This window comes from Podarcis erhardii (assembly GCF_964252035.2).
Source record: "Podarcis erhardii genome assembly, chromosome: 1".
Lineage (NCBI taxonomy): Eukaryota > Metazoa > Chordata > Lepidosauria > Squamata > Lacertidae > Podarcis > Podarcis erhardii.
The window spans coordinates 10,094,220-10,121,864 of record NC_138497.1 but is presented as its reverse complement, the minus strand read 5'-3'; the positions used below and the strand labels follow the sequence as shown (position 1 = coordinate 10,121,864).

General features: G+C 49.0%; 1 long non-coding RNA gene across 1 annotated transcript in view; it reads left to right on the top strand.

Moving 5' to 3' along the window:
* LOC309345584 overlaps positions 1-27,645 on the top strand; it is a 40,869-nt gene that overhangs the window by 11,306 nt on the left and 1,918 nt on the right. Inside the window, exon 2 of the long non-coding RNA XR_014158313.1 lies at positions 948-1,618. This is a non-coding gene — a long non-coding RNA (uncharacterized lncRNA). The remainder of the gene's footprint in view (positions 1-947; positions 1,619-27,645) is intronic.

Here is a 27,645-nt window from a genome sequence, read left to right as displayed (position 1 = left end):
AACAATAAACTGTACTTCTTCTCAAAGGCAGCTCCAGTTGGTGCCATATAATCTTCCTTCCTTGCCAACCACAAACAAACAGAGTGGTGTGTGATTTATCTGCTCAATTACTGTGCTGTGAGGAGAGCAGAGGGGACAGTTCAGTCCTAAGTACTGTAGATTGCATTTTGCTGGCCAAGAAGTCTTCCTCAACCAATTTTGGTCCAAGTTCTACTTGGGCAGTTTATTCATCAAGTCGAATGCATCAGGGAGACCAGAGTAGAGGTGTGCAATCTATCTTCCTACGCAAGCTTTCTGTTCCCTCCTTTTCTTTTTCTAGACCGGCCTGTTCTAGGTGTGTTACCCATCAGCGTGATGAATCACCAAAATGCTTTGTTTGCCCTATTCTCTATGTGAATCACTAGAAAGGTTTGCTGGTGGACAGTTGAGGGAATTAGATCATGATATGATACGATATCTTTATTGTCATTGTCCCATGAAGAACAATGAAATTGAAAAATCTACATAAGACATTCAAAAACCCCTAAAAACTCTGAAACCCCATTTTAAAATGCAATATACTATAGAGACTCCTTATGCTGCATTTAGAACCAGAATTGCATTTGTGTAGAAACTGTTTCTCAGACGGCTAGTCCTGGTCTTTATAACCCTATACCTTCTTCCAGAAGGCAGAAGCTGAAAGAGATCATTTCCGGGGTGTGTACTATCATGTGCTATCTCTGCAGCTTTCTTATGGCACCTGACAGCATAGATTTGATCTAAGGTGGGAAGAGTGCACCCAATTATTCTCTCTGCAGTCTTTACAACCCTGGACAGCATTGTTTTTTCCCTGGCCGTGCAGCTCCTAAACCACACACACAGACCATAAATTGTTTTTCCGGAGGATTCTGAGAAAATATAACCTCTGCTGTGCTCTCTTCATCAGGTCTTTGCTGTTTTCTACCCAGGTTCGGTCATCTCTCAACTCCATTCCCAGAAATTGAAACACCGAGACCTGTTCCACGCACTTCCCCTCAATAATAAGTGGCTGAACAATAATTCTCACTGAGGGGTCTCCTCTCAGCATGGTCCCACATCCTTCAGGGAACAATCCACACCATTGCCCAGAAGGAGCAAATGGAGGCTGCCTTCCTTATCCTGGATTCTGCCACTTGAAGAGGGCAGGAGGGAAGGAGAATGAGGTCCAAAAGAAGGAAGAGCAGTGGCAGCAAGGAGTTAGAAGTGGGGGCCCTACAGGCATGTAGTCCTTGGCTGATACCCAGAAACGCTGACCTTTGACAATGAACTTGCCTAAGCTATGGCACTTCAGATTACAGGAGGGGGCATGTATAGCTCAATGGTTCTCCATACAACAGGGGTGCAAAAAGTCTAGCGTAGACTTTTATGCCAGTGTAGCTTCCTGCTGGAGGAGACTCTTGAGAGTCCCATGGATTGCAAGAAGATCAGACCTCTCCATTCTGAAGGAAATCAGTCCTGAGTGCTCACTGGAAGGACAGATCCTGAAGCTGAGGCTTCAATACTTTGGCCACCTCAGGAGAAGAGAAGACTCCCTGGAAAAGATCCTGATGTTGGGAAAGATGGAGGGCACAAGGAGAAGGGGATGATGGAGGACAAGATGGTTGGACAGTGTTCTCAAAGCTACCAGCATGAGTTTGACCAAGCTGCGGGAGGCAGTGGAAGACAGGAGGGCCTGGCGTGCTCTGGTCCAGGGGGTCACGAAGAGTCGGACACGACTAAACAACAACAACAAGCTTCCTGGGGGAAAGGGTTGATTGTTAAACCTGGTCGGTCGGCATCCATCTGTCGTGGGAAACAAAGGAGGAATGTGCCTTTGGAGGTGAAGTCAAACTGTTAGAAGGTGCAGTGCTTGCTGTGGTTGTAGAGACCAGTACAGGAGAGACATGTTGTGTTGCACCCGGGGCAGATGAAGGTGTCCGGTTGTTCTGCTGCAGATGCAACATGGCATTTCTTCTCTCTGCACTCCTCCCAATGGTCATTCTTCCTCTGGTCACTGCTGTGGATACACAACCTGACTGTGTGTCATCAGTTACTGTGGTTGCCTCAAGGGATTCCCATAGGACAGGGTTGATGTTGCTAGACTTTGTGTCACATTTGCAGACATCTTTGCAATGCAGAGTTGGCCTGCCAACAGGCCTGGAGCCTGAAGCCACGTCCTTGGGGATCCTGCCATCTTCCATTTTTGGGAACATGACCAAGGCAGCGGCCGTAGACTTCACTGAGTCTGGGGTGCAAACATGCTGGGATTGTGGGCTTGGAGAAACACATCTTTGTCTGAGACTTTGTCCTGCCATGGGATACCCAAAATCCTCCTGATGCAACGGACATGTGGACAGTGGTGGAGGAAGGGCGTGGGGGGGGTGCGGTCCGCCCTGTGTGTGTGTGTGACAAAATGAGGGTTTTTTATTTTAAAAAATGGGCTCACAAAACTTTTTAGGAGTGATGTGGTGGCTTAGGCGCCTGCAGGTTCCACATCTGCCTACTGCCTCTCCATCAGCCAGTGTGGAGCCAGTGTGGTGTACTGGTTAAGAGCGGTAGACTCATAATCTGGTGAACTGGGTTCGATTCCCCACTCCTCCGCATGCAGCTGCTGGGTGACCTTGGGCCAGTCACACTTCTCTGAAATCTCTCAGCCTCACTCACCTCACAGAGTGTTTGTTGTGGGGGAGGAAGGGAAAGGAGAATGTTATCCGCTTTAGGACTCCTTAGGGTAGTGATAAAGCGGGATATAAAATCCAAACTCTTCTCCTCTTCTTCTTCTCAGCCGCCCTACAGCTGAGGGGGAGGCAGCAGAGGGTCTCCAAGCATTGGAGAGGCTCGCCCCATCCCCCATGGGTGGATTGCCCCGCCTCCTTGGGCAGCCCACTCCGCCCCCATGGGTGGATCGCCCCACCCCCAGCTGCAGGACATGCCCCTGCACCAGGCACCCGGGCAGTTAGCTACACCGCTGCATGTGGAAGAGGTTGAGATGTCGCTCCTGACAGGTGTAAGTTGCCCACGACTTGCATCCGTAAAGCAACATGCTCAATGCACAAGCCTGGTAGACCTTCATCTGGGTATCTGTTACATCACATTCTCCCATACCCTTTTGAAGAGGCAAGCCATTGCCATAGCTGCCTTGCCAATACGCCTGTTAAGCTCTTTGTCAATGGAGAGGTTGCTGGTTATGGTGGAACCCAGGTAGACAAAACTGTCACTTCAACCATATATGGAGGGCTGAAAATCCCAGCCCCTGATCTAATGAGAACATGGGAGGAGCCCTCCTGCCTCAAACTAAAGACCAGTCTTTTCCATTTAAGGCCCCATAACTGCCTTCCCAATAACTCTGGCATAAGGTAAAGGTAAAGGGACCCCTGACCGTTAGGTCCAGTCATGGATGACTCTGGGGTTGTGGTGTTCATCTCACTTTATTGGCCGAGGGAGCCGGTGTACAGCTTCTGGGTCATGTGGCCAGCATGACTAAGCCACTTCTGGCAAACCAGAGCAGTGCACAGAAACGCTGTTTACCTTCCCTTTGGAGCGGTACCTATTTATCTACTTGCACTTTGATGTGCTTTTGAACTGCTAGGTTGGCAGGAGCAGGGACCGAGAAATGGGAGCTCACCCCGTCGCGGGGATTTGAACTGCCAACCTTCTGATCAGCAAGCCCTAGGCTCTGTGGTTTAGACCACAGTGCCACCCGCGTCCCAACTCTGGCATAAGGATCTCCTAACAGCTCTCAGCACCCTTAAGAAACTACACCTCCCAGAATTCTTTGGGGGGCAGCCATGACTGTTTAAAGTGTTCCTCACTCTTGTCTTATGCAGTGGGGGCAGAGACCACGGATTCTGACACATCGCAGCGCTGAAGCGATAGGCCACAGAATCTGTGGCTGGATCTAGACACATTAAAAAAGCATTAGAGGAAAATGGAAAAAACCTCACATTGCTGAAACATCAAACTCCACAGCGCAATCTGGTGCCGCACGTTTATGATGCAATTATGACGATAGAATTGCCTGAATGCAGCTGAGTCCTGTGTCAGCTTTCAGGGTGTCACAGAGCTCTTTCTCCCCTTAGAAGCAAACACAAGGGAGCTTTCACAACATAATATTGCCACAGAAAGGAAGACCTGAAGGTCTAGCCCTTCTTCTAATGGAACGACTCATGAGCAAACTTGTCAGCAGCTAATTCTGCACCCCACAGCTTGATAACTGTGATGATGTTTGAGAGTGCCAGTGGCATCTACACAAATTGATTTTTTTTAATGTGAAGGAAGCTAGCCTTGTAACACGCGTCTGCAGCTGTGGCTCATGTCCTTTCCCATTTTGAAAAACGGCTGAGGAAACAATTTATTTACTTGATGTTATTCAGGAGAGTTTGTTTGCAGCCTGGGCATCTGAGTTGGCACACTGGTAGTTCATTAGAGCTTGGGATGAGAGTCTGCTCAGGAAGTTAGATTTCTGCCAGATGCTTTCACCCTCCTGACTTCTTACATATCAGGGTTTGCCTCCTCCCCTTCCCCTTCTTCTTCTTCTTCTTCTTGCCAGCTTGAGAAATCAGCAAAACTCTCCTCTAGTCAATTACAAATGGAAGATGATGCAGAAATGCCACCTCGAATCCTCATGTAAGTTGATCAAAACCAATTGAATTCCAGCGGGGGGAAGATTTCTCCTCCTCATCAGAACTCCGTTAGCAATCTGAAAATTAAACTTGTGCCAAAGGATGGATTGGCCCTGATGGGACGACTCGGTGAGTCTGCCAGCCTCCAGCAAACCCTCAAAACTAATGGCTCGGAACTGTCACAGGAGCAGCATCGAGGGCCAAGCTTAGTTGCTTTCTTCCTTGGACTCGGAGGGTCTATTAAATGACCCCTGAGTGCAGCACATCAGGAGAACGCTACCTCTGAGTGCCTGGCGAGACATAATGGCTCAGATTCACAGAAAGTGAAATTGAAATCCATGACTATTTTGGTCTTTGGGAAAGATGATAGGCAAGAGACCTGGCATAGGGAGGGCACTGCCCCCAAGAAATCTCTCTGGATTTCAGGGAGCATGCAGGTCTCTTACGAGCTGACTTTAAGGTGGCCAGCTGCTCATCACCAAACATGAGAATTAATAGAGCTATGGCTCAGTGGTGGGGTATCTGCTTTTCATGCAGAAGGTCGTTGGTTCAATCCCCAGCATCTCCAGGTAGGACTAAGAATGTCCCTGGAGAGCCTCTGCCAGACAGTGTAGAAAATAACACTTGGCTCACTTATAGACTTTCCAGAAGGAAGCTGGAAGAAAGATCATGAGTAAATATGGAAGAAATTTATTTACAGGACCACCTCTCCTGGTATGCCCCGCAGAGGACCTTAAGGTCCATGAATAATCATAGTTTAGAGGTCCCAGGCCCTAAGGAAGTCAGATTATCCTCCACCAGGGCCAGGGCCTTCTCAGTGGTGGCTCCAACCTGGTGGAATGCTCTGTCCCATGAGACCAGGGCCCTGCAGGATTTAACTTCCTTCTGCAGGGCCTGTAAGACAGAGCTATTCTGCCTGGCTTTCAATTTGAACTTAGCCTGATCTTTTATTCCCCTTCCTTCCCTTCCCCTCCCCTTTTTATGAAGATTACCCGCTCTGGGATCCCACAGCTAATTCTCCCCTGGTCTCCTCACTGGCCCAAATAGGACTAATTTAGCCAGCTAGCCCTGGTGATCATCTAATGTTTATTGGATGGATTTCCCCCCTAAATTTATTTTTGAATTCTGAATTTATTGTTATTCAGGTTTTATACTGTATTTTATGCTGTTTTTTGTTGCATCAATTAAGTGTTTTAAATCTGTTGTTAGCCGCCCTAAGCCCGGTTTTCTGAACTGGGAAGGGCGGGGTATAAATAAAAAATTATTATTATTATTATTATTATTATTATTATTATTATTACTCCAAGAAGGCAATATAAAACCTTGGATTTTCAGAGTGATTGGACTTCCTTGCATTTGAGCCTTTGGACGGTCTGCTTTTTTGCTACCTCATTAAACCCCTCTTAGATTTAGATTTAGATTTAGATAAATTTATTGTCATTGTCCGTATATACACAGTATACACAACAACGAAAATCAAACACCCAAGACCGGATTCACATACACATTTGCACGTATCTCCAACACTCTCATCCTATTCAGACATAATCTATTAAAACATACATAATCCAGAATATAACACAACCTATTAGAAGCATAGCATAACCTAAAACCTATCTCATTCCTTACTACTCACTGCTTGCTATTTCTTACAACTGGCCCTGAGATCATTATTTAGTGCAATCAGAGCTCTTGGATAGAAACTATTCAGAAGGCGTGTGGTTCGTGTTTTCATTGTCCTGTATCTTCTGCCCGAAGGCAACAGTTCAAAGAGGTTGTGAGCAGGATGGGTTGGATCTCTCAGGATATTGTGTGACTTCTTCAAGCTGCGAGACGTGAAGATCTCATCCAGGGTTGGTAGTTGGAGCCCAATAACATTCTGGGCAATTTTAATTATTCTCTGTAAAGCTTTTTTATCCATTCCAGAGCTGCTCCCATACCACGATAATATACTATAGGTTAAGACACTCTCAATGGTACTATGATAATAGGACAGAAGTAGGTGCTGAGATAGATTCAATCCTCTGAGCATTCTCAGGAAATACAACCTCCCCTGCACCTTCCTCACAACCATATTAATATTTGCAGTCCATGAGAGGTCCTCAGAGATGTAAGTGCCCAGGTATTTAAAACTACCAACCCTCTCCACCTCCTCGCCCTTTATGCGCAATGGTAAAAATACACTTTTCTTTCTCCTAAAATCAATTATGAGTTCTTTGGTTTTTCTGGTGTTAAGCATAAGATTATTTTCTTTACACCATTGAATTAACCCCTGTACTTCTTTCCTATAAGCAGCCTCATCATTCTCACTAATGAGCCCCACCACTGTTGTATCATCCGCAAATTTGATGATTGTGTTGGACTTATACAGTGGGGTGCAGTCAAATGTGTACAGGGAATAGAGAAAGGGGCTTAACACACACCCCTGAGGGGCTCCTGTGCTTAATACTAGAGTAGAAGAATAGTAAGGTCCCATTCTCACTGTCTGCGGCCTATCGGTCAGGAAATTCCTTACCCACAAACAGATCTTCTGATGTATACCCAAATTGGTCATTTTAAGGAATAACCTGTCTGGTAGAATTGTATTAAAGGCAGAACTGTAGTCCACAAACAACAGCCTTGCATAGGTTCCCTGTTGTTCTAGATGACTCAGTACAGTATGGACAGCGATGGAAATGGCATCATCAGTAGATCTATTTCTTCTGTATGCAAACTGGAACGGGTCTAGAGTGGATGGAAGACCAGCCTTAATATAATCTAGCACCAATCTCTCAAAGCATTTCATAACGACAGATGTTAGGGCTATTGGTCTGTAGTCATTGAGAGATACCACCACTGACTGTTTAGGGACTGGCACTATAATCGATGTCTTCAGGCAGGTAGGGACAGAACCCTGCAACAGGGATAGATTAAAAATGTCCGTAAATACACCAGCTAATTCTGCAGCACAGTCCCTAATAACTCGTCCCATAATTCCATCCGGTCCAGCTGCCTTCCTAATATTAATGCTCCGAAAAGCACGTTGTACGTCGGAGGTCTGTAATAAAAGTGGTTGTTTATCAGTAATAGTTTCTGATGATGTGCTGGTAGCCAATGCTGTAGTGACGGTGGTTCCAGTTCCCACCTCAAAACGACTGAAGAATTGATTCAGCTGATCAGCCAGGTGCGCACTGCTGTTAGCCAGTTCGTTTTAAATATTTTGCCCTGTAATTTGTCGCAGGCCTTGCCATACACGACGAGGGTCGGAGCTCTCAAAATGCTTTTCGATCCTCCGGCAGTACATAGCTTTGGCATCCCTAATGCCCTTTTTCAGTTTGGCTCTAGCTTCTCTATACTGTTGCGCATCGCCAGAGTGAAAAGCAGCATTCCTTGCCTTTAACAGAAGATACACATCCCTGTTTAGCCAGGGCTTGTTGTTAGGAAACACCCGTATTTGTTTGGTGGTAGTAACGACATCAATGCAGCTTTTGACATAGAACAGTACTATTGAAGCGTATGTGTCCTGTGATGGGATAATGAGCTGCTTGTGCGTAATCCCTCTGCTTGTGCTTGATCCCTCTGGGGTTTGGCTGGTCATCCAAACCGAGGCACTAACGGAGCCCCCAAAGCATGACTCCGTCAGTCGCTGGTAGGATCTGACAGTGGGCGTCTACGGAATTTACGCCAACATAAAAGCTGTTTGACGGACATGCGCCTTCGTGACTCTCTGCGTGACAGTTTCCGGCGAAGGGTGGGAGTTCCCAACGGGGGTCCCGTTACCTCTCCACTACTCTCACTGGAAGCATCCCAGAGCCTCCCCTCCGCTGTGACTCCTGCACTCCCCCTGCTGGTTCCCTCTTCTGCTGCAGATTCTCTCCTATTCTCCTGGAGCCTGTCCACCACCTGTCTCTCCGATGGCAGTTCCCTGATATCCACCTCCCCCCCAGGGCCCCCTTCACCCCCTCCCGCCTCCTCTCCCACTGGCGGTGAGGGCGGAAAGCCCCTGAAGGAACTCTCCTCGTCGTCTGAGGATTCTAACACTTCTAGCCACGGCGTACCGTCTCTCTCCCCATCTTCCTCTTCTTCGTCGGAGTCGGCTTCTTCACCCACCCCTAACTCTGGGAACCCTTCAAACTCTCCTTCCTCATCGGTGGTCCCAAAGTGTTCGCTTCTAAATCGTGCCACGGGTTGCGGTTTTCTTGGGAAACGCTGATGAAATGTTTCTATTAAAACCTCGTCATTGACTACCTCTGCTGGTACCCAAGTGTTTTCCGACTCTACTTCCCCCTCCCATTCTACCAGATATTCCACCTGATTCCCCTTCCACCTGGAATCAATGATTCCTGCCACGTTCATGTCACGCTCTCTCTCTTCTATCACGGGCGTTTGGGTGGCCTCTCTCTCATGCTCCCCCCACTCACGTCCCTCTCGGTACGGCGACAGTAATGACCTGTGAAATACTGGGTGTAATTTCATGTGACTGGGCAGCCTGAGTTTGAATGCCACTGGGTTGACCTGCTGTATGACCTCAAAGGGTCCCAATCTTTTGGGCCTCAATTTCTTACTCCCGCCCTTGAACGGTAGCCCTTGGGTGGACAACCACACCCGGTCCCCCACCCTTATAGTTTCACCTTCCCTCCTATTTCTGTCTGCTTGCTTCTTATATTCTTCCTTGGCTTTCTCTAAGTTAAGTTGAAGCTGACGGTGGATCGCCTCCATCTCTTCAAAAAAATATTCCGCCGCCGGCACGCTCCACCTCTCCCCTCCCTCTCCTGGGAATGCCCGGGGGTGACACCCATAATTTGCCAGAAAGGGACTCATCCCTGTGGACACGTTCTCCGCGTTGTTGTAGGCAAATTCTGCTAGAGGTAACTTATCCACCCAATCATTTTCTCTGTCTTTTACATAACACCTCAGGTATTGTTGTAAAATCCCATTTGCCCTTTCCGCTTGCCCATTGGTTTCTGGGTGCCGGGCAGTTGAGAAATTGAGTTCTACGTGCAGTAAGCTCATAAGTTGCCTCCAGAACCTGGAAGTAAATTGTTTCCCTCTGTCGCTCAAAACCCTCAAGGGGGCGCCATGCAACCTAAAAATATGTTCTACAAACAACTTGGCGGTTTCCTCCGCTGTGACTGCATGTGAACAAGCTATAAAATGACACATCTTGGTTAATAGATCTACCACCACCATGACAGCTGTTTTGCCTTTGGATTTTGGCAGGTCCGTCATAAAATCTATGGATACTGCCTCCCATGGCCTTTCGGGCGTGGGTAAGGGTTGTAATAGCCCCGCTGGCGCCACCCTCTCTCCTTTCGCTCGCTGGCACCTGTCGCAACCCCTGACATATTCCCGTACGTCCTCCCTCACCTTTGTGCTGTCCAAAATGTCCCGCTGTGGGGCTGTCATGCAACTGCTTGAGTACTCTGCCCCTCAGTTCCCCGTCGGGTATGTACAGTGCCCCTTTGTAATACAACGCCCCGTTCTTTTCTTCAAACCCCCCTGTGTTCTCCTCTGTCCTCTGGAGCTCTCTGAGTTTCTCTTGGGCGTATTCATCGTTCTCAGTACCCTCTATCAGTTCCCTCTGCCCCACCAATGCCGCCCCACACACCCAGCGGTCTTCAGGGATTACATGCCTTGCCTCAGGCGCTCCCTCCCCCTCTAAGTACTCAGGTTTCCTGGAAAGAGCGTCCGCCCTCACGTTCTCGGAGCCGGGCACGTAACGAATCTCAAAGTGGAATTTGGAGAACTCCTGGGCCCATCGCACTTGTCTCTGGTTCAGCACTCGGGCTGTTCTCCAGTATTCCAGATTTTTGTGGTCAGTTCGGACTTGAACCTTGTGCTGCGCCCCAATCAGCAAGTGCCGCCATTTCCGGAATGCTTCATGAATGGCGAGCAGTTCTCGGTCGTATACTGTGTAGTTCCTCTCGGATTTGTTCAACTTCCGCGAGAAGAATGCACACGGTCTCCATTCAGACGTATCTTTTCCCGGCTGGAGAAGAACGGCCCCCACCGCTCGGTCTGACGCGTCAGTCTCCACTCTCATTGGTTGTTGTAGATCCACGTGCAAAAGTTGCTCTTCCGACGCAAACGCCTGCTTTAAGCGTTCGAACGCCCGCTGCGCTTCTTCCGTCCAAACAAATTTCTTTTTGCTACTAAGACAATCCGTGATGGGCGCTGTTAAATGGGCAAAGTTTTTTTTTTTTTTTTAAAAAAATAATTTTTATTAATTTTACAACATAAACAAAAAACAGACAAACATAACACGACTTCCCCAAACCTCCCCTTCGCTGCATCCTTATTTTAAAATTTTTTAGCAATCCTTCATCCCTTTTTATATTTAATTCTCTTTAAAGTTTTTTTAAAGTTCAATTTTTACAGCTGTAGTTCTTTATATCCAATCCCTTGACATCTTAACATTCCGAAATTTTACAACAATTTTTAAGATAGATTTTGAATTTTTTCCAGTCTTCTTCCACTGTCTCTCTCCTCTGGTCACGGATTCTGCCGGTCATCTCTGCCAGTCCCATAAATTCAGTCACCTTGGTCTGCCATTCTTCCAGAGTAGGTAATTCTTTAGTCTTCCAATACTTCGCCAAAAGAATTCTTGCTGCTGTTGTTGCGTACATAAAGAATGTTCTATCTTTCTTTGGAACCATTTGGCCTACCATGCCCAAGAGAAAAGCTTCTGGTTTCTTTACAAATGTCCACTTAAGGATTTTCTTAATTTCATTATAGATCATTTCCCAGTAGGCCTTAATCTTCGGGCAGGTCCACCAAAGATGATAAAAAGTTCCTTCGCATTCATTACACTTCCAGCAATTGTTATTGGGCAGATGATATATCTTTGCAAGCTTGACTGGGGTCATGTACCACCTATAGATCATTTTCATTATATTCTCTTTCAAGGCACTACATGCCGTAAATTTAATACCTGTGGTCCATAACTGCTCCCAGTCAGCAAACATAATATCATGACCAATATCTTGTGCCCACTTAATCATAGCTGATTTAACCGTTTCATCCTGTGTGTTCCATTTTAGCAGCAGATTATACATTCTAGACAAATTCTTAGTATTGGGTTCTAGCAATTCTGTTTCTAACTTTGACCTCTCCTTCTGAAATCCTAGTTTCCTGTCCTGCTTAAAGGTTTCATTAATCTGGTAATAATGTAACCAGTCTCGGACTTTAGGTTTCAATTTCTCAAAACTCTGTAGTTTCAGGTTTTCACCATCATATTCTATAATTTCACAATATTTTGGCCAATCTGAGTCCATGTTGTCAGGGGTTCAGGGAGAGAGACGCAGAGTGAGGGGGAAGGATTCCAGACTGACGAGGAAGAGGATGACAATGACCCAAGATTGTCCATGAGTCCGTCCAGTGAATCGGAGGACTCCCAAAAGGGAGCCCCTCTGGTCAAGCCAAGGGGAGCTAGAGGGGGAAACAGTCAGGAGCAGGGAAAGGAAGGGGGAACCCCCAGTGGGAGTTGGAGAGCGAGACCGGCTGCTCCGCTGGAACGGAGTGAGGGGGGAGGAGTGACCAGTGTGTCAGAAGGAGCAGAACAGGAAGCAGAGAGGGGAAGGAGATCAGGGCAAAACGTGCTGCCGGAAGGGGAGGAAAGTAGTATTGAGGGCAATGTAACGGTCGAAAGGAAGGTCAAGAGCAACGTAAGCGCGCCAAGTTCAAAATGGGAGGCGCGCGAAAATGAAGAGAGTCCTGGGGAGGAGCCTGGTCCCAAAGCCCGAAGGAGGGGGGAGGAGGCGGCAGAGGATTCAGCCTCGGGAGAGTCCCGAAGGGAGAGAACACAGGGGGGCAGAAAGACCCTGCGGAAAAGGAAAGAGAGAAAGAGGTGGACCAGTACAAGCCTCTTAAACTGGTGTCGAGGGGGGAGCGAGTCAGAGGGGACTTCAGCGGTCTAAGGGTAACAGACGTAGGGTCACGGACTTCGGGTCTAAAGCTACTGATGTTCTTGAATAAAAGCTTTTGTACATAAGCTGGAGTGGACTTTGGTCTCTTGTGAGCTGGGACCACGGGTGACTCTGACAGTAAGTCCCCTCTCCTAGAACGCAAAATTTTTTTTTGCAAAGCTCACGAACGGTGGCAGCCATGAGTGCGGAGGAACAGCTGACAACACTGCGCAACGCAGTTACAGAACTCACCGCTGCAGTCATTGCATCTCAGAAGAAGAGTGATGAAGCGGAGAAGCGCTGCCAGGACCTGCAAATAAGGTGGGAGCGTGCCAGCAAGGAGGGGTTCCCAGGGTCCAGATCAGAGGGAATTGGACTTGGAAGGCGGGGGGGCAGTCTAGTCACCCACTTCGATGGGAACCTAAAGCACTACCCAAGTTTCAGAGCAGACGTCTTGTATGCACTGCATTTGCTTCGTAATGACTTTAAAGATGAAGAGGAGAAAGTGGGGTTTATTGTGTCTCATTTGCATGGGGAGGCAAGAGCTTGGTTGCGCAATTTGTGGCGCGAAGACGGCCCTGCCCGCCGCGATTCTGATGAATTTATTAAAGCGATGGATGCTTGTTTCCAGTCAACCGTGGATCTTGATCTTGCACGCAGGGAAATGCACGGGTTGCGGCAAGGGAGAGCCACTGTGCGTCAGTATCATTCGCGATTTTTCGCCTTACTGACTGTATTGGGCTGGGAGAAGCACTGCAAACCAGTGAGAGATTTGTTCTGGGAGGGTCTCAGCGGCCCCATAAAAGATGAACTTGCCAGGGGAGACAGACCTCAGACCCTGGAGGACGTCGTGCAGAGGGCTCTTGCAATAGGGGTACGCCACGAAGAACGTCCTTGGCACAATGAGGAGGGACGCCAGGCGCGTGCACCGGCAAGGACGCCTCCTTTTCTCCCCAGAGACTTCAGCCAGGCACATCCCTCGCCTCTGGCGCGGCAGGGGGAGGAACCGATGGAAATTGGTGGTGCTAAGGCTCAGGCAACAGCCAGAGTTCCAGCTTCCGGTGCAGTAAAGGCGAAGCCTCCTAGAGGGACCAGGAAATGTTACATCTGTGACAGTGCACTACACATGGCGAAAGAGTGCCCCCAGAGGCCCCAGAAGCACACTGCAGCCTTAGCAACAGTGGCAGCAGAAGTGATGCAAGAGGAGCAGTCTCAGGGAAACGACAGTGCCTGGCTGGAAGCAGAGCTGCTGGGGCTCAGCCAGGCGAATCTGTAGAGCAGTCCCCAGTGCCTTTGCAACGTACAGACCCTTTACCACCCAAGCCAACGGTGCAGCTCACTGCAACACTCCAGTTGCCGAACGGAACCACCCTGGAAGTCCCCATCACGATCGATTCTGGGAGCAACGCGGACTTTGTGGGGGTGCAGTTCGTCAAGCAGCATCGCATAGCGCTTCTGCCCGCGACAACGCCTCTAAACGTAGTCACGGTTGATGGCAGGAAATTGCTGGGAGGACAAGTTGTGCAACAGACGCCTCCCATGGAGATGCGGATTGGACATCATAGAGAAGTCATCAGCTTCAATGTCACCCGCCTGTCGGACACGCCTATAGTACTAGGCATGAGTTGGCTGGAGAGACACAGTCCTGCGATAGCGTGGTACCAACGGCAGATCACCTTTTGCTCATCGTACTGTGCTCAACATTGTATCCAGTCCAGCCAGGAGGAAGGGGCGGAGCAGCAGCTGCAACTTGGCATGGCGCAGGCAGTTCCTCGCAAGTACGAGAGTTTCCTGGAGGTTTTCTGCGAGAAGGAAGCTGACCGGCTGCCGCCCCACAGACCTTACGATTGCGCGATCGACCTGTTGCCGGGGGCGCAGCTGCCGACGGCGAAGCTGTATTCCATGTCTGAGGACGAAATGCAAGAACTCAGGGAGTTCATAGAGCATAATTTGAAGCGTGGATTCATCCGGGAGTCCAAAGCAGTGGGGGGCAGTCCTGTGTTTTTTGTAAAGAAGAAAGACACGCCCCAGAAAAGACTCATTGTGGATTTCAGGGCCATAAATTCCATGACCAAGCCCAAGGCCTTCCCCATGCCCAAGATTGATGACCTCCTAGCGACCGTGCGGAAGGGGAAGATCTTCACCAAGTTGGATCTGCGTGGAGCGTATAATCTCATCCGTATCCGGGAGGGCGATGAGTGGAAGACGGCCATGTTCACGCCTCTGGGCACGTATGAATACAGAGTTATGCCGTTTGGTCTCCAAAATGGATCTCACGTCTTCCAAGCCTTTATGCATCACGTGCTGGCGGGGCTCCTCTACAAGAAGTGTGTGTGTTTCCTCGACGACATCCTGATCTTTTCGGAATCGCAGGAGGCTCATGAAAGAGACGTGAAGGAGGTCCTGCAGAGACTGCGAGAACACAGGCTCTACGCCAAGTTGGAGAAATGCCAGTTTGATGTGACGGAGGTGGATTTCCTCGGCTACAAGCTGTCTGACAAGGGGCTGGCCATGGACAGCGTCAAAGTCCGCGCCGTGTTAGACTGGAAGAGCCCACGCAATCGGAAGGAGGTCCAGAGATTTGTCGGGTTCGCCAATTTCTACCGCAAATTCATCAGGGGTTTTGCAAAGGAGACGGCAGCAATCACGGACACCCTCAGTTCCAAAAAGAAGAAGTTTGCTTGGACGGAACAGGCGGAGCGCTCTTTTAGGAAGCTTAAAAGCCTCTTCGCTTCCGAGGAGCAGCTGATGCACGTGAATCCGGGCAGACCCATGCGAGTAGAGACCGACGCCTCAGACAGAGCGGTGGGAGCCGTGCTCCGGCAAGAAGATTCCCAAGGAGATTGGAGACCCTGTGCCTTTTACTCCCGAAAGCTCAGCAAGGCGGAGCAAAACTACACCATATGGGACAGAGAGCTGTTGGCCATCCACGCTGCCTTCAAAGCGTGGCGACACTTCCTCATAGGTGCCAAGCACACAGTGCAGGTCCGCACAGATCACAAGAACTTAGAGTATTGGCGCACGGCGAAGCTCCAGAGCCAAAGACACATGCGCTGGGCTGAATTCTTCACGGATTTCGACTTCAGGATAGAATACATCCCGGGAGAATCCAACGTTATAGCCGACGCGCTCTCCAGGAAACCGCAATATCTCGAGGAAGCAGCGCCAGTGGCAGCCAAGCACATTTTCGCACCGCAGGCGTGGACGTGCGCTACCATCGCAGTCGACCTGGACGCGGTGCGACGTGCGTTGCAAGTAGATCGATTTGCACAATCCAAGATGGAGGCGCTGCGCAGGGGTTCGCAGAGAGACGATGAGTTCCAATTACGCGACGGGCTGTTAACTCACAAAGGTGCCCTCTACGTACCGGGCGAAGAGCTCCGCGCGAGGGTTCTGCAGCAGTTGCACGACGCCCCCAGTGCGGGCCACTTCGGCAAGGAGAAGACAATAGAACTGGTGGCCAGGGACTTTTGGTGGCCCCAGATGCGGGGAGAGATAGCGGATTACGTCGCCAGGTGTGACACTTGTCAGAGGTCCAAGCCAGTGCACCAGAAGCCAGCGGGGTTACTGGAACCGCTGGAGACGCCACAGCAACCGTGGGAGAGGGTGGCGCTGGACTTCGTCACTGACCTGCCCAGCTCCAGAGGCAAGACGGCGGTGCTGGTGGTGGTGGACTTGTTCACCAAGATGGCGCACTTCATTCCTTGCGCGAAGGTGGCGACGGCGGAACAGACCGCCAAACTCTTCATCGATCACGAGTTCAAGGTGCATGGGCTGCCACAATCCGTCCTGTCCGACAGGGGGCGCCAATTTGTTTCTACCTTTTGGCGGAAGCTTCTAGGTATCCTGCATGTCAAGATCAACCTAACGTCGGCAAGGCATCCGCAGACCAACGGCCAAGCAGAGAGAGTCAACGCGATCATGCAGCAGTACCTGAGATGTTACGCCAATCAGCGCCCGGCGGCGTGGGTAGACTACCTGCCGATGGCGGAGTTTGCCTACAACAACATGAAGCACGCGTCGACGGGGGTGACGCCGTTCTTCGCGAACAATGGTCGTCATCCCAGAACCTTCCCGGGGTTCGTAACACCGGGAGAGGGGGTGACGCAAGAGGCCGACCAGTTCGCAGCAGAGCTGCAAGAGGTGCACGAGGAGCTGCGGAGACATTTGGAGCTAGCCAAACAAGCATATAAGGTGCAGGCAGACAAAAACAGGAGAGTGGGAGAGGACATCCAGGTGGGGGACTGGGTATGGTTAGCGGCCCAAGCGATGCCAGCCAGGTCGTTGGCTAAGAAGAAGCTGGGACACAAGCAGCTAGGGCCATACCAGGTGGAGGCTAGGATTAACCCTGTAGCTTTTCGACTGGCCCTCCCCGAAGGTTCCAGAGTGCACCCGGTCTTTCATAGGTCGGTGCTCACTCCCTACAAGACCCCGCACAGGTTTCAGGAGTCTGACACAGTACCGCACGCACGCACTCAGTCACCCGAGAAGGAGGGGGCGCCCAGGGCCGAACCACTCAACGAGGTCACTGAGATCCTGGACTCGAGATGGGGGGTAGAGGGAGTAGAATACTTTCTAGCCAGAGAGGGTACCCCGGCCAGTGCCAATATTTGGGTGCCGGACTACGCTTTAGACGAACCTCTTCTGAAAGACGAGTTCCATGCACTTTTCCCGCATAGACCCATGCCAGCCGAATATTTTGATGACTGGCTCTTTACGCCCACACTTTCAGACAGTACTTTCAGGGGCTTTTCTTCCGCCGAGGAGAGAACGCCAGAATCAAGCCCGCCCAGGGGATCGAGTTCGGGGGTAGACACAGAACCCTCTTACTGGTGGGACGAGCAACCAGAGGACGACTGGCGCAAGAAATGGCTGACGGGGCCTTGGCAGGCAGCACCAGACGAAGTAGCAATGGAAGAGGGAGCCGAGAACACCTTGGGTGAAGAACCCGCATTCGAACACACATACACCGAGCTGCTAGCAGAGGACATTGAAGCAAACGAACTGTATCCTGCATCTACCTCCGAGGAGATGCGGCTCCCACGACCTGCCTCCGAGGGCCGGGAGGGGGGAAGGGGGGGCTTCGAGGGGGGGATGGATGTCAGGGGTTCAGGGAGAGAGACGCAGAGTGAGGGGGAAGGATTCCAGACTGACGAGGAAGAGGATGACAATGACCCAAGATTGTCCATGAGTCCGTCCAGTGAATCGGAGGACTCCCAAAAGGGAGCCCCTCTGGTCAAGCCAAGGGGAGCTAGAGGGGGAAACAGTCAGGAGCAGGGAAAGGAAGGGGGAACCCCCAGTGGGAGTTGGAGAGCGAGACCGGCTGCTCCGCTGGAACGGAGTGAGGGGGGAGGAGTGACCAGTGTGTCAGAAGGAGCAGAACAGGAAGCAGAGAGGGGAAGGAGATCAGGGCAAAACGTGCTGCCGGAAGGGGAGGAAAGTAGTATTGAGGGCAATGTAACGGTCGAAAGGAAGGTCAAGAGCAACGTAAGCGCGCCAAGTTCAAAATGGGAGGCGCGCGGAAATGAAGAGAGTCCTGGGGAGGAGCCTGGTCCCAAAGCCCGAAGGAGGGGGGAGGAGGCGGCAGAGGATTCAGCCTCGGGAGAGTCCCGAAGGGAGAGAACACAGGGGGGCAGAAAGACCCTGCGGAAAAGGAAAGAGAGAAAGAGGTGGACCAGTACAAGCCTCTTAAACTGGTGTCGAGGGGGGAGCGAGTCAGAGGGGACTTCAGCGGTCTAAGGGTAACAGACGTAGGGTCACGGACTTCGGGTCTAAAGCTACTGATGTTCTTGAATAAAAGCTTTTGTACATAAGCTGGAGTGGACTTTGGTCTCTTGTGAGCTGGGACCACGGGTGACTCTGACACATGTTCAGTCTTTTTACCGCCTTAGCTTCCATTGGTGACAACCACCTGGGGGTTTTACTCTCTAACAAATCTTTATATCGATTCCATACATTATACAGTGCTTTCCTGACAATATGGTTTTTAAAGTTTCTATGTACCTTTACCTTGTCATACCATAAATATGCATGCCAATAAATGGGCAAAGTTTTTGATGAACTTCCTATAGAAGTTTCCGAAGCCCAGGAACCTTTGCACGTCCTTCTTGGTCTTTGGTGTTTTCCATTCCAGTACCGCTTGAACCTTGCTGGGATCCATGGCCAATCCCTTGTCAGACAACCGGTACCCCAGGAATTCCACCTCCTTGGTATGAAACTGACACTTCTCCAGTTTCACCCACAGCCGGTTTTCTCGCAGCTTGCTCAGTACCTCTCTTACATCTCGCACATGCTGCTCCTCATTGTCTGAGTACACCAGGACGTCATCTAAGAACGCTACGCAGTTCTTGTAGAGCAGTGGCCCCAGGACGTGATTCATGAATGATTGAAAGCAGGCGGAGCCCGCTTGTAATCCGAAAGGCATAACGAGGTACTCAAAGGCCCCCAAGGGGGTGAACATAGTGGTCTTCCACTCATCCCCCTTTCTCACACGTATCAAGTTATATGCCCCCCTAAGGTCCAGCTTGGTAAAAATTTTCCCTTTTCTCACCCGTGTTAGAATGTCATCAATTCTAGGCATAGGGAAAGTCACTGGTTCTGACACTGCATTTGGGGCCCTGAAATCACATACAAGCCTGGGCTTGCCCGTGTTTTTTTTTGTCCACAAAGAACACTGGGCTGCCCCCCACCGCTCGTGACTCTCTGATGAAACCTCGCTTGAGATTCTTGTCAATGAACTCCCTTAACTCCTGCATCTCACTGTCTGACATTGCATACAGCTTGCCCACTGGCAATTGTGCTCCTGGGAGTAAGGTAATTTGACAATCAAAGGGTCTGTGCGGGGGCAGTTTATCTGCTTCTTTTTCGCTGAATACGTCAATCAAGTCAGCGTATTGTGGTGGCACCCTCCCCTTGTCCATCACTTCCATCCCTGCTAGAGTGGCCCTGGCGCCTGCCTGAGCCTCTCCCTCCTTGCAGTGTTCTATGCAATGTGCTGATCCAAAGGAAACCACTCTCTGATGCCAGCCTACTAGCGGATCGTGTAGCGCCAGCCAGCTCATACCCAAGATAATAGGAGCTCCTCCCAAGGTGGCTACGTTAAACGCTATCAGTTCGGTGTGTCGTGCCACCCTCATTATCATTGGTACAGTCTGTTGGCTCACTTCTCCTCCCAACAGCTCCCTCCCATCAATCGTGGTAACCTGCAAAGGCTTACTCAATGGGATAGTCTGTATCTGGTGTTCAGCTGCAAACTCCTTGCTCATGAAATTACATGAGCTACCTGAATCCAATAGCGCTTTTATCTTCAGTGGGTGTCCGTTTGCCAGTTCCAGCAACACCTCTATCACAAGCGCTGGTCTTGGAGGTTCCAGCGTGGGCACATTCATTACTCCCTGGCCTGGCTGCTGTGCCCTGATGTTGGCAACCAGGCGTTGGCTTTTACTTGCTCCGTGATTTCTTCTTCCTCCTTCCCCCCAACAGTTCCCGCCATCCCTTGCCATTCCTTCCTTTGCGGACAGACTCTGGCAAAGTGACCTGGCTGTTGGCAGAGATAGCATCTCTTGCCGCTCTTTCCCTCCTTCTTCCGCCCTTCACTGGTGTTTGAAACTGCGCGCGCGCGTGCTGTTCCAAGTTCCATCGGCTCTGCTGGCGGGAAAGGCTGCTCCGGAATCTCTGGAATGCGGAAGTCCTTCCAACGTTCCCCCTTTCCTTCCCGCTTTTCCATAGCTCTAGCCTCCTGGCGTGCTCCTATGGACAGCGCTGATTTAGTCAGCTGATCCATAGACTCCGCCCTAGGCGCCCGGGAAAGTTCATCTTTCACTGCCGGAGAGAGACCTTCTTCAAACAGCATTTGAATAGGTTCACTAGCAAGGTCCCACCCAAGTCTATGAATCAGCATGGTGAACTCAGTCCAGTACTCACGTACAGATCGGCTCCCCTGTTTACACGCCATTAACTGCCTGCGCACCACTCCCTGCTCGATCTCGCTGGAAAACATCAAGTCCATGGCGCGAAAAAACTTCATTGTGTCCTTTAAGATTTCATTATTGGCTGCCATCAGGGGCCGAACCCAGTCCTGCGCCCCTCCCTCTAGATGGCCAATCACGTACGCCACTCTAGAGTTCTCGTCGGGGAAGTCATCAAACAGTAGATTGAGAGCATATTGCATCTCTGTCCTAAAGGCTTGATAGTTCCGGGGATCCCCCCCAAATTTCTGCACCAATCCAGGCACCCGTCTGGCAAGTGGGGTGGTCTTCCCCTTATCTGCATCTTGAGCCCTCCTCTCCTCGAGCCTCGCCGTTTGCAGCGCCAGCTGGACCTCCAACGCCCTGTACCTTTCTTCCAGGCTTGGACCTGCTCCAGCTCCAGCTCCTGCTCCTCCGGTTCCGGCTGGTTCGCTCATGATGCCTTCTGCTTGCACAAGCTGCTTTCAAAGACTGTCAGATTGCTGTGATGGGATAATGAGCTGCTTGTGCGTAAAAGCTTGATCCCTCTGGGGTTTGGCTGGTCATCCAAACCGAGGCACTAACGGAGCCCCCAAAGCATGACTCCGTCAGTCGCTGGTAGGATCTGACAGTGGGCGTCTACGGAATTTACGCCAACATAAAAGCTGTTTGACGGACATGCGCCTTCGTGACTCTCTGCGTGACAGTTTCCGGCGAAGGGTGGGAGTTCCCAACGGGGGTCCCGTTACCTCTCCACTACTCTCACTGGAAGCATCCCAGAGCCTCCCCTCCGCTGTGACTCCTGCACTCCCCCTGCTGGTTCCCTCTTCTGCTGCAGATTCTCTCCTATTCTCCTGGAGCCTGTCCACCACCTGTCTCTCCGATGGCAGTTCCCTGACATGTCCACATTATTCTCCACAAAAAGTGACCATTCAGTGTTCCGAAAGCAATCTTGAAGTTGCTCGGGTGCATCTGCTGGCCACACTCGTATCTCTCTAGTTGATGGTCTAATTCTGCGTACGAGAGGTCTATATGATGGTATCATAAGTAAGGATATGTGGTCTGACTGTCCCAAATTGGGCAAGGGCTTGGTCTTGTATCCATGCATGATGTTGCTATATACTCGGTCTAGGGTATTCCCCCCCCCAGTGGGACAATCAATATACTGGTGGAACTTAGGAAGCACAGTCCTTAAATCGGCTCGATTGAAATCACCAGCAACCACAAATGCTCCATCCGGGTGGGCCCGCTGCTGTTTGCTAATAGCAGTTAGCAGGTGACCCATAGCTGTAGTAGTATTTGCATCGGGAGGTATATACACCGCTGTTATTATGACAACATTAAACTCACGTGGCAAATAAAAAGGGCGGCACTTCACCACTAGGTACTCCAAGTCAGGAGAACAATGCGTGTCCATTTGTTTAATGTCCGAGCTCCAGTTGTTATTTATATAAACGCAAATTCCTCCTCCTCTGCTCTTCCCGGATTCGGCGGTTCTATCCGCTCTAATTACTGAGCGTCCTTCTAGCTGCAAAAGTCCCTGTGGAAAGGAGGAATCCAGCCACGTCTCTAAAAGGACCATAACACAACAGTCCCGGATACTTTTCTGCCGAGAGGTAATAAGTTCCAACTCCTCTACCTTGTTGGGTAAAGATCTAACATTTGATACAAGGAGACTTGGCAATGCAGGCTTGTGAGGATTTTTACTTAGCCTCACTCGTAGTCCAGCCCTACAGCCCCTCTTCTGCTTACGCCCTCTCCGTTTTCTTTTCTTTCTGGCCAGGAGAGCAAGGGGAGTATCCCAAGGATATGCAAGATATGGAGGCTCTCTGATAAGCTCAGCTGGAATGTTGTAGGTTGAGACCTCCTGGCTGCAGCCTTCTCTGCCGATACTTAAGAGCTCTTGACGACTATAAATTACTTGTCCCTGAGTGTTCACAGTCCATAGCAGCAGTAAGTTCACAGATAAAAATAAAACACAACTCACTGAAAACCGGTCTTCGGAGTGCCGAGCCGCTGCAAGTGCTTGCGCCGCCATCTTCTCCTCCAACTCTTGTTAGCAGAACACTCTAAGCTTCTTTTGATTGATCTCCAATGCATCTGCGTGTTCACCGATAGCCGAGTCTGCTACTGGCCTTACTCGGGATTTCTGTGTTAAGTTGTGGGTGAACATATCAGACGACACAGCGATTCTTCAAACAGCTCTTGTTTATTCACAGGCCAGGACAGAACTGAACTGAAGGATTCAGTCAGCCTGCTTATATAGAGCAGGGTTTCCCAAACTCGAGCGTCCAGCTGTTTTGGACTCCAGTTCCCATAATCCCTGACCCCTGGTCCTGCTAGCTAGGGATGATGGGAGTTGTAGTCCAAAAGCAGCTGGAAGCTCAAGTTTGGAAAACCCTGATATAAAGCTCCAGTACAATGTTACTGTAACAACTTTCTAAAACTATCCAATCACTGAACGTCACTTTCGATCCCTTATTTGCATAACTATCTACAGTATCCCCCTGCTGGCCCAGGGTGAGAACTTCAGTACATAACATTATGTAAGACATTTCTCCCCAACCTGGTGCTCTCCAGATATTTTTGGACAACCGCTCCCCAGCCGGCACAACTTAAAGACACACAAGGAGCCCAGGGAGGCAGACACGCAATTAAAAACAAAAACCAAGCAAAAGCATTCTAAAACACCCTTAGAACAATCACGATTAAAAACATTCTAAAAGCAGTTACGAGTAAAAACATCCTTCCACCAGTTATCTTGAGGGTGCCAGAAGAAGTTCTGCATACCGTCCAACATTTCTCCAATAAAATAGGGACATTCTAAGGAAAAACAGGACATTCTGGGATCAGATTAGAAACTGGGACAGCTTCTGTAAATACAGGACTGTCCCTAGGAAAAAGGGACACTTAGTAGGGCGGTTCATTAAAAATGGGTTTTTTTGGTGTGTGTTTTTAAATGCCTGCTCCAAAGGTCTTATCTTACTACACTAGGAATTATATAGCTATATCTGAAATTTCATGCACATCAGTTAATACCTTGGCCCTCCTCCACTGAAAAGCACTGGGTGTTCAGTAGGGCGGTTCATAAAAAAACCCCTTTTTTTGAAAATGCCTGCTCCAAAGCAAAGTTATCTTACTACACTAGGAATTATATTCCGGAGTGTATATTTGAACATTCTGGAGCCCCGTTTGCAACATGAGCAAAACTCAACGCGCGTCTGTGTGTGTGTGCAGGTTGCGATTCGCCGCTTCTGCGCATGCGTGTGACATCATTTTGTGTATCTGCGCATGCACGAGCGGCGAAACCTGGAAGTAACCCTTTCGGGTTGCCGCGGGATGCAACCTGAAAATGCGCAGCCTGAAGCAAGCATAACAAGAGGTATGACTGTATCTGAAATTTCACGCATATCAGTTAATATCTTGACCCTCCTCCACGAAAATAGCTGTTTACTTGGCCGTTTTCCTATATTGTAAAGGCTGAAATTTCAATTCATTGGATCAGGGTCAAGATATTAACTGATATGCATGAAATTTCAGATATAGCTATATAATCCCTAGTGTAGTAAGATAAGATCTTTGGAGCAGGCATTTTTTTTTAAAAAAAAATTATGAACCACCCTAACACTTAGAGGGTCTGATCAGCCACCACCTGTGTAAACCATCATATTTTCAAATTCCTCCTGAAAGTTAATAATGATTGAGAACAGAACATCTCACTAGGGATGGCATTCCACAACCAGGGAGCCACCATTGAAAAGGCCCTGTCATGGGCACTCACCAAGCAGGCACCACCAACAAGGCCTACGTTTTGTTTTTTAAAAATGTAAAGACCACTTAATCAGAAAAGTCTCTAAGCAGTATGCACAATATAGAGATAGAAAGACACCCCCCCCCAAGTGGTCTCAAAAATAGCTTCTAAGGAGTCAGGACATAGACATAGTTTTAAAATGCCATCTTAAGGTTTTTGCTTTCTAGATCATTCGTTTCATTGACTTGTTAAGTGGAATTATAAAGGGTTTTTTTTAAAAAAGAGAGAGAGATAAAGGAACACAGCCTTCAAGTATCTACCAAATGTTGACATTTTAATTTAATCAGTTTTAATTGTTATTCCTTTTAAATGTCAGCTGGATGCATTATCCGGAGCTGGAGAAGCTTGTTAAAATGACTTCATGAGCACTTGTCTTCAACAAGGAGTCAATGGCACTTTGCTGGCTGGGCTTCTCCCATAGATTTCCTGGAACCGAGAAGCGCAAAAAAGCAGAGAGGGGGAGAGAGACAAAACATCTCATGCATTTATTTTTATTTATTTACTTCTTTGACCACCCATTTCAAAGTAATAGCCATGACAAGGTTGGCTCGATGGAAATAATCTAAAATAAGAGCCAGAACAATGCTGACGAATCCAAAAATATGCTGTGTAGGCATTGAAACAATGGCCTCCCGGTGGAGTTTGTAACTGTCTCTCTGCTGTGGTTTTGCCATTCGGCATATGGTTCAATCTAACTGCCCATAGCGCTATTAAATTATGGAACTCACTGCCACTGGAGGCAGTATTAGCCACCAGCTTAGATGGCTTTGAAAGAAAATCAGTCAAATTCATGGAGGAGGTAAAGGTAAAGGTAAAGGATCCCTGGACGCTTAAGTCCAGTCAAAGGCAACAATGGGGTTGTAGTGCTCATCTTGCTTTCAGGCCGAGGGAGCTGGTGTTTGTCAACAGACAGCTTTCCGGGTCATGTGGCCAGCATGACTAAACCACTACTGGCGCAACGGAACACCATGATGGAAACCAGAGCGCATAGAAACACCGTTTACCTTCCCGCCACAGTGGTACCTTTTTATCTACTTGCACTGGTGTGCTTTCGAACTGCTAGGTAGGCAGGAGCTGGGACAGAGCAACAGAAACTCACCCTGTTGTGCAGATTCGAACTGCCGACCTTCTGATCAGGAAGCCCAAGAGGCTCAGTGGTTTAGACCACAGCGCCACCATCATCCCTATTGGTGACTACTAGCCATTGTCAGGAGTTCAGTGAAGATCTTACTTGGCAAATAAATACAACCCAGGTGGTTAAGAAAGCCCAACAGAGACTCCATCTCCTCAGAGTATTGCGGAAGGATGTCAATCAACATCTGATGATCTCCTTCTACCGGTCAACAATAGAAAGTGTCCTTTCATATTGCATCATGGTGTGGTACGCTGGTTTGACATCAACTGATAGGAAGTGCCTACAGAGCGTGGTGAATACAGCAAAAACAGATGGACCTCAGCATAACACTCAAAACGGAAGTGTGGCACTCAAATCAGTAGCAGAACACTCAAAATGGAGTACATTTGACTTCCAAAAAAAGTTCGCAAACCGGAACACTTCCTTCCAGGTTTGCAGTGTTTGGGTTCCAAGTTGTTTGAGTACCAAGGCATTTGAGAACCAAGGTACCACTGTAAGAGGAAATGGATCACTAACACACACACACACACACACACACACACACACACACGTGTGAGATGACATTGATTTGCATAAAATCTGCTTATTCTATATTCCTATATAACCCACCCTAACACCCCTCTGTGGTGTTCTCTGTTCACCCCCTCTTGTCAGAAGGAATTTGTGACAGTTTATTTTGGAAAACCTATGAATTTTCATTGCCCCAAAAAGAGGGGGGAAAGAGGGACACACAGAGAGATCCAAGTCCCATAGATGCCTCAAGTCCCACTGCTATTCTTTTGAAAGTGTTTAAAATTAGCCAGCTGATCAAAATTATTCAACAAGCGGGAGTAAGATCAAACGAGGCCTGTCAATCAGCATGAGGGGAGGCTTGTGGCTGATTGGAAAATAATCCTTTATGGTCCTTGAACAACAACCAAAAAAACCTCTGGATGCAGATGTTTTCTAGAACAAAGGAGTGGGACTTCAGGCCTGAGCCCTCTCTGTCTGGCCCTCCAATTTGCCCCAGGTCACGACCCTCACCAACCCTGCTTCGCACCCTCATCAAGTTATTTTTCTTGGCTGGAATACGTCCCTCTGCAGTTTAAGAAGGATATTGGCAAGCTGGAAGGTACACAGAGGAGAGCAACCAAGATGATCAAGGGTCTGGAAACCAAGTCTTACGAGGACCACTTGAGGGAGCTGGGTATGGTTAGCCTGAAAAAGGGAAGACTGAGAAGAGAAGTCTGAGAGGAGATATGATATCCATCTTCAAATATCTTAAGGGCTGCATATGGAAAAGGGAACAAGCTTGTTTTCTCTTGCTCTGCAGCAGGCATAGGCAAACTCGGCCCTCCAGATGTTTTGGGACTACAATTCCCATCATCCCTGGCCACTGGTCCTGTTAGCTAGGGATCATGGGAGTTGTAGTCCCAAAACATCTGGAGGGCCAAGTTTGCCTATGCCTGCTCTGGAGGATAGGACTCGAACCCATGGCTTCAATTTACAAGAAAGGAGATTCCGACTAAACATTAGGAGGAACTTTCTGACAGTAAGAGCTATTTTGACAGTGGAACAGATTCTCTCAAGAGCTGCATGCTGACTGGAAAATTGGAGGGGAAAGCAGACAGAATTAAAGAGGTGAGAGAAATTGTTATCAGATTATTTTATTTGGGAGGTTTATACAGTGCTACCTCGGGTTACATACGCTTCAGGTTACATACGCTTCAGGTTACAGACTCCGCTAACCCAGGAATAGTACCTCGGGTTAAGAACTTTGCTTCAGGATGAGAACAGAAATCGTGCTCTGGCAGCGCGGCAGCAGCAGGAGGCTCCATTAGCTAAAGTGGTGCTTCAGGTTAAGAACAATTTCAGGTTAAGAACGGACCTCCAGAACGAATTAAGTACGTAACCCGAGTTACCACTATATTGCAAAATAATAATAGTAAAAATATTGTAAAGAGTCGTGCAAATTATGGCTGTAGTCCTGTAGGCACCTGAGAGTCAGTCCCCATTGAATAGGATTCTCCTGCAAAAGTGCAGAAGCATATTTACGAAGCAATGCTTCTGTAGCAACCTTATCCACCCTGATGCCCTACAGATGTTCTGGAATACAACTCCCATTATCCTTGACAACTGGCCATGCTGGATGGGGTTGATGGGATTTGTAGGTCCAAACATCCAAATGGCACCGCATTGGGGAAGACTGTTCTGAAGCTTCCTAGCAGGCTGCTCCAGAGATCAGGAATACAGATGTCCATTTCTTCAATAC